We start from the raw sequence: 8103 nt of genomic DNA on the forward strand, positions 1-8103 counted from the left end.
ACCTCGTAACGGGTCAGCTGGCATCCTCTCTTTGTCCCCTGTAATCTGTTCTTAACACAGCAGCTGGAATGATCCTTGAAAATCTTAAGACAGATCCTGTTATTTATTTCTCCACTCAAACTCTCCCATGTCTCCCCAGCCTCCCCATTACTCCTGGATCTCTCTGGGGGCAGCCAGCACTGTGCCCAACCAGTGGAGGACACTCAGTAAATATTTGTTGAATGAATGAGTGATCACTGTACTGCATTTGTTGGGAGAAGGAATTATGCATGACTGTGGTTTTCACACATTTGAGATTCACAAAGGCCTCAGGATATAATCTCACAGATGTCAAGACTCTCCCAGACTACACTAGGAAATAATCCATACATATTTAATTGTATACGGAAGTGAATCCAAGGACCCTAAATCCACATTTCCAGACAATAGGCATATTAACAAATCCACGTATGTGCAATAAGCACGAGGTTTAGCTCACACGCAATCCGAGAGAGGGCGGGGTCCGTGAGAGGGTGAGAGCCTGGGAGCCCGGGACAGGCAGGGGAGCACCCCTCGAGCGGGGAGGACAGCTGTGGCTGCCCACGGGGCGGGGGCGGGGGCGGGGGGGGGGGGCTGCACCCAGGGACTTGCTGAGAGAATTCTGTGGAGTATGTTAATTTCTGTGGGACTTCAGAGGCCCCATAACTCTTGGAGATTAATAAGAATCTGGGAAGTATCTGTCTTTGCCGGCTGCTTTCATTTGCGCAGTAATAAAGCTCGCCTTTCTTGTTTAATAAAAACAATGTGAAAACAAATGGTTCTGTGCAGAGTGGAACTTTAGAGAAATGAATCCGGCAGCATGCAGGCAAGTGTTTCATCACAACGCCAGCTCCCCAAATATGAAACAGAAGCCGTGTTTCCTCTTGGCGGCCCTCCCTCTGCTGGCCCACCCCGTATGTTGACGACGTCCCTGGCCTTCACCCTGCTGCCCCGAGGGGTGGGCAGAATAGAGGGGCACGGGCAGGTCCCCTGCCTCGCTGGTCTGCACGTGTTCCTTAAACAGGAAACTGGAACCTGGTTCCTGAGACCCCAGCGGCTGGGAGGGGGTGGGTGGAGGACCAGTCCCAGGCTGGCAATAAATAAGATGAGGAGGAACTAGCCTTCCTATAAAAGGAAACCTGCCTGGAAAGAGAAGCAGGCTGATGAAGGGTTTAGAGATATCACTGAGGAATGCATCGCTAATGGTTCCCGAAGGGGAAATTGGGGTTCCAGCCTTGCCCAATTGTTCATTTATCATGCTCAGGTAGATGACACAGGGAGGGCAGACAGATCCTCCCCAATCGACCGCCACAGCTACTAACAGAGTCCAAGCACCAGCTCAACAAACCATCACCCTGACCCAAACGGTCCCCCTCCCTTATTTTCTAACTCGAGGACACTTGAGCGTCCAGCATAGACACAGCGTAAAAGCAAAAGGCTTTGCCAGAAGGTTGCATCTTCTCTCTGCGGTCCTGTTTGACGATCTGGAAAATGGGGCCAAGGCTGCCGAGGATCTAAGTGATGCTTTATGTTGGAAAGAAAGCCTACTGGACAGCCTCCCCACGATGGGAGGACCCAGGAAAAGCAGGATTTATTAACTGCCTACTGTGTGCCCAGCCCTGCTGGCCACCATCCCCGGGGATACATGAATCACAGTAATGAATTAGAACCTCATTAAATTAGACAAGCAGGGGGTCTGGCCTATCTGCATTAATGAAGATCTGATTTATTAACTATCTTTAAAGAAATGCAGTTTTATTACTTTCAAGTATACTCATTGATTCATATCAAGTGCCAACAAGTATTGCCAAGTGGAAGTCCTGATGGCCCTGCCTTAACAAAAAGATAAGATTAATTTGTAATTAATGGCATCCATTTGCATGGAAACAATTAATGGGCTAAAGTCCTCATAAAAACAGTGCAGTCTATTAACTAGATTAATAATGCCCCCCTTGTAATCTTGGGTAACTTATTAATTTTTGCCAGAAAGGGCAAAGGTCAGATCTCCAGGAGCTTGGGTGCTATGCTGAGCCCAGAGAAAATTATAAAAATGCCAAAGCTTGTTTGCACTGTCACCAGCTCCCTTACCTCTTTTCTTCTCAGTTTCTTTCAGCAGGCATTTATTAAAACTAAAAGAAATTTGAAGAAGGATAGGACAGTCCTTGACTTCTGGGAGCTTACAGGCTGTCTGGGAAAAGACAAGACCCACACACATGAAATCCAAGTCCCAGGTCAAGGCCATGCATGATTTATAAGTGCTGCCTGTGGTTGAACCCTTAACAGTGCTAGTCCCTAGGGGAAACCCTTAACATTTATCTGTTAACACATAAAACAACCCGGGAGAGTAGGTCTTACAATTTCCATCCCCATTCTATGGTCAAAGAAACTGAAGCACTGACTGGTCTATAACTTGTTCACGTTCACAAATCTGGTAAGATGTGTAATAGCTAGTCTTCAAAAATGGCCCTGCGATGCACCATGCCCCCCTGGTAGTCACACCATTGTGTAGGCCTCCCGTCTTGAATCTGGTCTGGCTCTGTGACTCATTTGACCAACAAGATTGTGCTGTGTGACCTCTGCAGCCAGATCACAAGAAGCACTGGCCCAGGCTTCTTGGAACACTTGCTCTGGGAGAAGCCAACCACCATGTAAGAAGTCCAATTACAGTGCCGTGAGGAAACCCAAGCTATCTACATGGAGAGCCTGTGTAGACAGAGAAGGATGCCCAGACAGCCCACTGTTACACTAGCCATCCCCACTGAGGTGCCAGACATGAGGGTAAAGATGCCTTTTCTCCTAGGCATACAGTCTGGTTGAGCTTTCAGTTGCATCCTGTGCCACCAACTCTCCAAGAGACTCCAAACAAGAACTGCCCAGCTGAACCTGGCAAGCCACAGAACCATAAGAATTAATGAAATGTTTCTGAGCAGCTATGATGACCAGAGCCAGGAGATAAGATTCAAATAAAGGCAGTCTACTGCCAGAGTTAAACGTGTAACCACCCTGCCCAGCCAGCAGCTGGGTATTACGGCCCACTATGTCATGAGTTCACGTGTCTGTCTCCTGTGTCCCTCTCCCTCTTCGCAGTTGGATAACCCCAGGAGCTTTGCTCCTTCATTCTAATTCCTGTCCTCCAATCACAGGATTCAGTCTAAGCTCCAGCCGTGGATCGGTGTCCATCAGCTGCTACAACACAGAGCAGAGGGCAGCTGCACTTGTCCCTAAGACCCATTTCCCCGCTCTCCTTGAGGCTGCTGCTGGGAGACTCTGTCCCAGGTGCCCTATTCAAACTCCTGCCTCTGGGCCCCACGTGGAAACTCGTGCTCCTCCCTCCCTGGTGCCCTCCAGCTGCCTGTCGGGCTCTGCTGGGGCCTAACTGTGCTTGCAACCCTGGCAGGTGTCACTCTGAACTCATGAACTTGTCAGAGTCTCTGTCCAACCCCTGAGCCTTTCCTCTACACTAGTTGACTTCCCAAAAAAAATGAGTTCTTGCAGGAATAAAGCATTGTCTGTGGCCTATTTTAACGCCGCAGCCATTGGCCCTGACAATGCCAATGGTGCCAACCAGAAAGCAGAGACACTTACACATTTAAGTGGGCAAATGATGACAGTATCTCAGAATGCTAGGCCATGACAGCCTGCTACCAAGGAGTTTGCACTTTACTCAGAATCAGAACTGTTACTAAGAAAAAGAAGCCCCCGTTATAAAATTCCTGATGTCCTTAGATTGTGGCTAGACACTTTGTTGACTCTGCTCTCAGAATCGCCAAGCACCCCACCAAGTTGGACGGCCACTTATTCCATGCGTCTAGATCACTGTCCTGACCCTCCAGAACTGCCTCCCCCTCAGAGATTTCACTGGGATCCTTTCCACAGAAGTTCAACTGGAGGATGAGGCAGTAATAAGGGGAGGAAATCTTCCTCCCTCTTCAGCCCTGAGGGTTCAAAAAGAAAGCTCCAGATGAGAAATGTGCCTCCCAGGGCTAGCATGGGACAAGCAAGTGCACATCACACTAGAAGTTGCCTGGTGACTTCCTAGAGACATCCCTGTCTGAAGGTTCTGGCTGAATCCCACTGAGGCAAGGAGTCGGGAGCTCTGCTCTGGGGTCAGCACCCTGGGCATAAGTTTGGACTCTGTCACTTTCTTACACTGTCACTTTAAGCAAGTTTTTCCTTAACCTCTAAGGCTGGTTTCCACATCTGTAAACTGGGGTTATTAGTGCCTATTGCATAAAATTAAATGGGAAAATTCTTTAAATACTCTTATATGTAATAAATACCCAACAAATGATCATTAGCAATAGTAGTATATATACATCATTTTCATATTTTTGAATCGATGTATAAGTTTTCATTATTTGTTCCCACATTGTGTCTCCAAATTTAATTCAAATGCATGGAGTAAGGAGCTTTCTCTTATCAGACTTCTCTGAATCCTGACAAAGCCACTACCACAATTAGCCTTTTTTGATAATTAAAAAGCGAGATGGATAATTTGAATTATCATCCCAATTTTACAATTTAAGAATGAAGATTTGAAGAGAGCAATGACTTGGTCATGGTGAAAAGAGAGGGCCTGAAAAGAGAGGGCCAGATTTAAACCCCATCTTTGAACTTGAACTTGAACTCTATGCCCATGCCCTTCTATCCTGACTTCAATAGTGTCATGATCCAGCCATCCATAAACAGGCACTTGATTGAGCGCCTACTTCCTACCCAATCCTAGAAGATAGATGAGACAGAAAAAATAATACCTGGGCAATTTTATGCAATAGGCACTAATAACTCCAGTTTACTTCTGAAGAGTTCACAGAACCAGCAGAAGAGACAAGGGAATATATAAGCATTATAATTAAGCATTTTTTAAAAATGTATACAGAAAATATAGCTAGATTGTGCTAAAATTAAGAAGCCTATGTAAGTTCCAAAACAAGAAGAGAGGATAACATTTGGGGGTAGGAATGGGGGAACATGTCAGGGTCTCTGCAGGCAGGGATGGCACACCCAAGTTAGGAGGGTTTCTTTCTGCAGGCAGGGTAAAGAGAAAGCACAAGGCCAGCACAGGAACCCAGGGGCAGCAGCAGGGAAGCTTTACAGTAACAGGCAGAGGTGACCCCAAGCAGGAGGGAAGGAAACACCTTGACTCCACATAAGTCCCTCCTTAGTGGCCTAACCAACCAGAAACCAGAGGGCATGTGCACATGTTGATCCATACAGGTAGCCCTGCAGGGCAGAGGGCAAGTAGAAATGGATCTGGAGGGGCAAATAAAAGAGGTGAGGCATGGGGGGCTCCCAACTGTAGTGGAATCTGAGTGGGTGGAGGGAGAAAAGCACCCTATTCAGGGAATCAATGTGGGAAGGTAAGATGAAGGTGTGAGTGAGGCCAGTGAGAAGCCTGGCTTTGCTCAGGTAAATGGACTTGGTAGGGGAAGAGTGGGACTTGCAGTTGGCCAATTGCTCCTTTCTTGAATAATGGATTGTATCACTTATTCATCAGAACCCTCAGCATGGTGCCCAGCACAGAGCAGGATCCCAAAAAATCATTTTTGATGAAATAAATCAACCCAACCATTACATATGTAGGATTGAGAATCTGGGATGCCACAAAGGAAAGCCCTCCCTAGATCCTACATGTGGGGAAGAGCTTTTGTAGGTGAAATGACAAAGAAAATTTCATGCTTCTGTTTTCTTCTTCCCAAACATCATTTGTGGAATCATTGCCCTGCTGTGCAAGTATAGCCTAGTGAGGCCCAGGAGAGCCATAATTTCTTCAAAAAGAATCTAATTCCAGGCTTGTCTTCTCCCTTATATCTTGAACACTAACCCAAGACATTTGTCTGGCAAGTACTGGTGGAGAGTCTTTGGACATTGCAAGATACAGCAGGGAAGAGAGGAGCAAGGAGGAAGCCAAGCCCAGAGGCAAGTCCTCCCCGCCCAGGCTGAGGACTGGTTGAGGTGACAGGCTGCTGTCCCACCTCAGACCCAAGGGCTTCCTCTCCTCATGCCCCAAATTAACACACAGGTAGGGCTGATGCTCTCTACTAATCAGGTAACAAGGGGGAGAATTCGCACCTCACTCATGTTTGAGGACCATAGGACCTTGGGATGTGCCCATGAAATGCTTATCCAACAGAGGGACGACGGGAAGAATTTCCAAATGGTTTCCCCCAATAAGCACATCGGTGAGGATGTCATCACTGACCACCAGCATCTCTCAAGAACAACACAGGAGTCTTCTTGAACAGGAGTCTGTTGAAAGACAGGTTAAAAAAAAAAAAGGCACAGTCCAGTTGGGAGACAAGACTGGTCAAAAGGAATGCACTCAGTAGAACCATTAAATGGCAGGCTAAGTCACATGAAACTGGTTACAAATATTAAAAACTGAGTGCATCAAGAGCACAGGTCAGGGGATGTGGATCTGAGGGGCTCAAAGGATTGGCTCCATTTAGATGGGACAAGCGGATGGAGATGAAGGAAACAGCTTGAATATAGACGAAGAGGGAAGAATTCACAAGGCATAAGGCAGGTGTCCACAACAAAGTGGACACAACATTGGTAACACTTCCAATTCATGTCTACAAATAGTGACACCCCCTCCCCACTACTGCCTGAGACACGGGGTGAGGGCAGAGGGGTTAGGGACTAGAACGACAGAGTCCCTGCTTCCCCAAAGCTGCCAGGATGTTACCAGCTCTGAGGATCTAGAAGCAGTGAAAAACTAGCTAGACCCCTTGTACAAAACAAAGATCCTTTCCGGAGAACCCTGAACCTGCTTCAACGTCCCCAGATAGGGGGTGACATAGGGTCATCTTGATCTGCTCTTCAATAGTCTTCATTAATAAAAGTTTGTTCTATAATAACCTCAGTCATTCCAGTGGTTCCCCCAAAATGTTCTTTCTGTTATCCCAGCCATCATTATTTTGCTTGTCTCGCCCAACTCCTCTCTGTGAACTCTCTCCCAGGGTACCATGGGGGACCCCAAAAGGTTGATGGGGGCTGCCACTCTTCTGGGCAGGTCCTGTGCTAGTGGCCCCTCTCTTTCTCAGGCCCGGGAGCCCCATGCCAGGCCACACCATCCCCCAGCATCCTCAGTCTCTATGCTTCGGTCATGGTGGAAAGCCCATTTAAGGCTCCCACCTGACAGTATAGCCCACTTTTCTAGGCTTTCGATGGCAAGAACTGTCATGAGAAATGTCAAGTGAAATATCCTGAGAGCCCCTACTCACAAGCCCCCTCCTCTCCCTGTTGACACAAGCCTTTGAAGACTGTGGGAAGTGGGAATTGCTCGCTTTCATTTAATCAAGGACACACTTTGAGATGCTTAAGTACAATACTACTTAAAAATGGGCAGTTTTATATAAAGGGAAGGAGAAAAAGTACAGCAGGAATGTACAGTATATCAGATTGAATTAGTTTTTCATGCCACATGTAAACAAATCTGTTTAATTAGAACACCTTGTTTTTATTGCATTCTGAGCAATTTTTCAATGATGAGGAGAAAACAAGACAGTAGGGAAGGGATTCTGAAATTTCTCGGAGACCCCCATAGATTGTCTCTATGTCTCCTGATGACCCCAGCTCCTGGGGTGTTCCCCTGCTTTCCCCATAAGTGTCTCTGACACCCCATTTCCCATTCGCCCCCGACCCCAGCAGCCTTCAAAATAACAACCTGCATTTGCAGAGATGTCAGCAGATTTTATGCACGGAGTGGAGACAAGATGCGATCTCTGACATGATGAAAACCTGGTACCCCCAAATGTGGAGAGAGGGAATCCCTCAAGCCCCTGAGGCACCAACAGGAGCCGGCAGAGAGGAGCAAGCCCTGGGCTCAAGGCAGACAACCAGTTCTGAATCTGTGCACTCGGTCCCCCACTGGGTCTCTATCTTCTCGTTTCTGTGGGGGAGGCCTTGGCTGAGGTCGCACAGCCCCTGGCGGTCCCTACATTCAGGGATTCTGAGCTTTGTGCCTGAGACCAACATGGTACCCCAAAAGCCCACCTGGTAAATAAATCCTCAATCAAGGGATCTGAGAAGGATCTACAGAAGTATCTTACTGCCTCTCACCATCCCTCAGAGGCCAGAGGA

Source organism: Choloepus didactylus, chromosome 16 (genome assembly GCF_015220235.1).
Source record: "Choloepus didactylus isolate mChoDid1 chromosome 16, mChoDid1.pri, whole genome shotgun sequence".
In the NCBI taxonomy this organism is placed as follows: domain Eukaryota; kingdom Metazoa; phylum Chordata; class Mammalia; order Pilosa; family Megalonychidae; genus Choloepus; species Choloepus didactylus.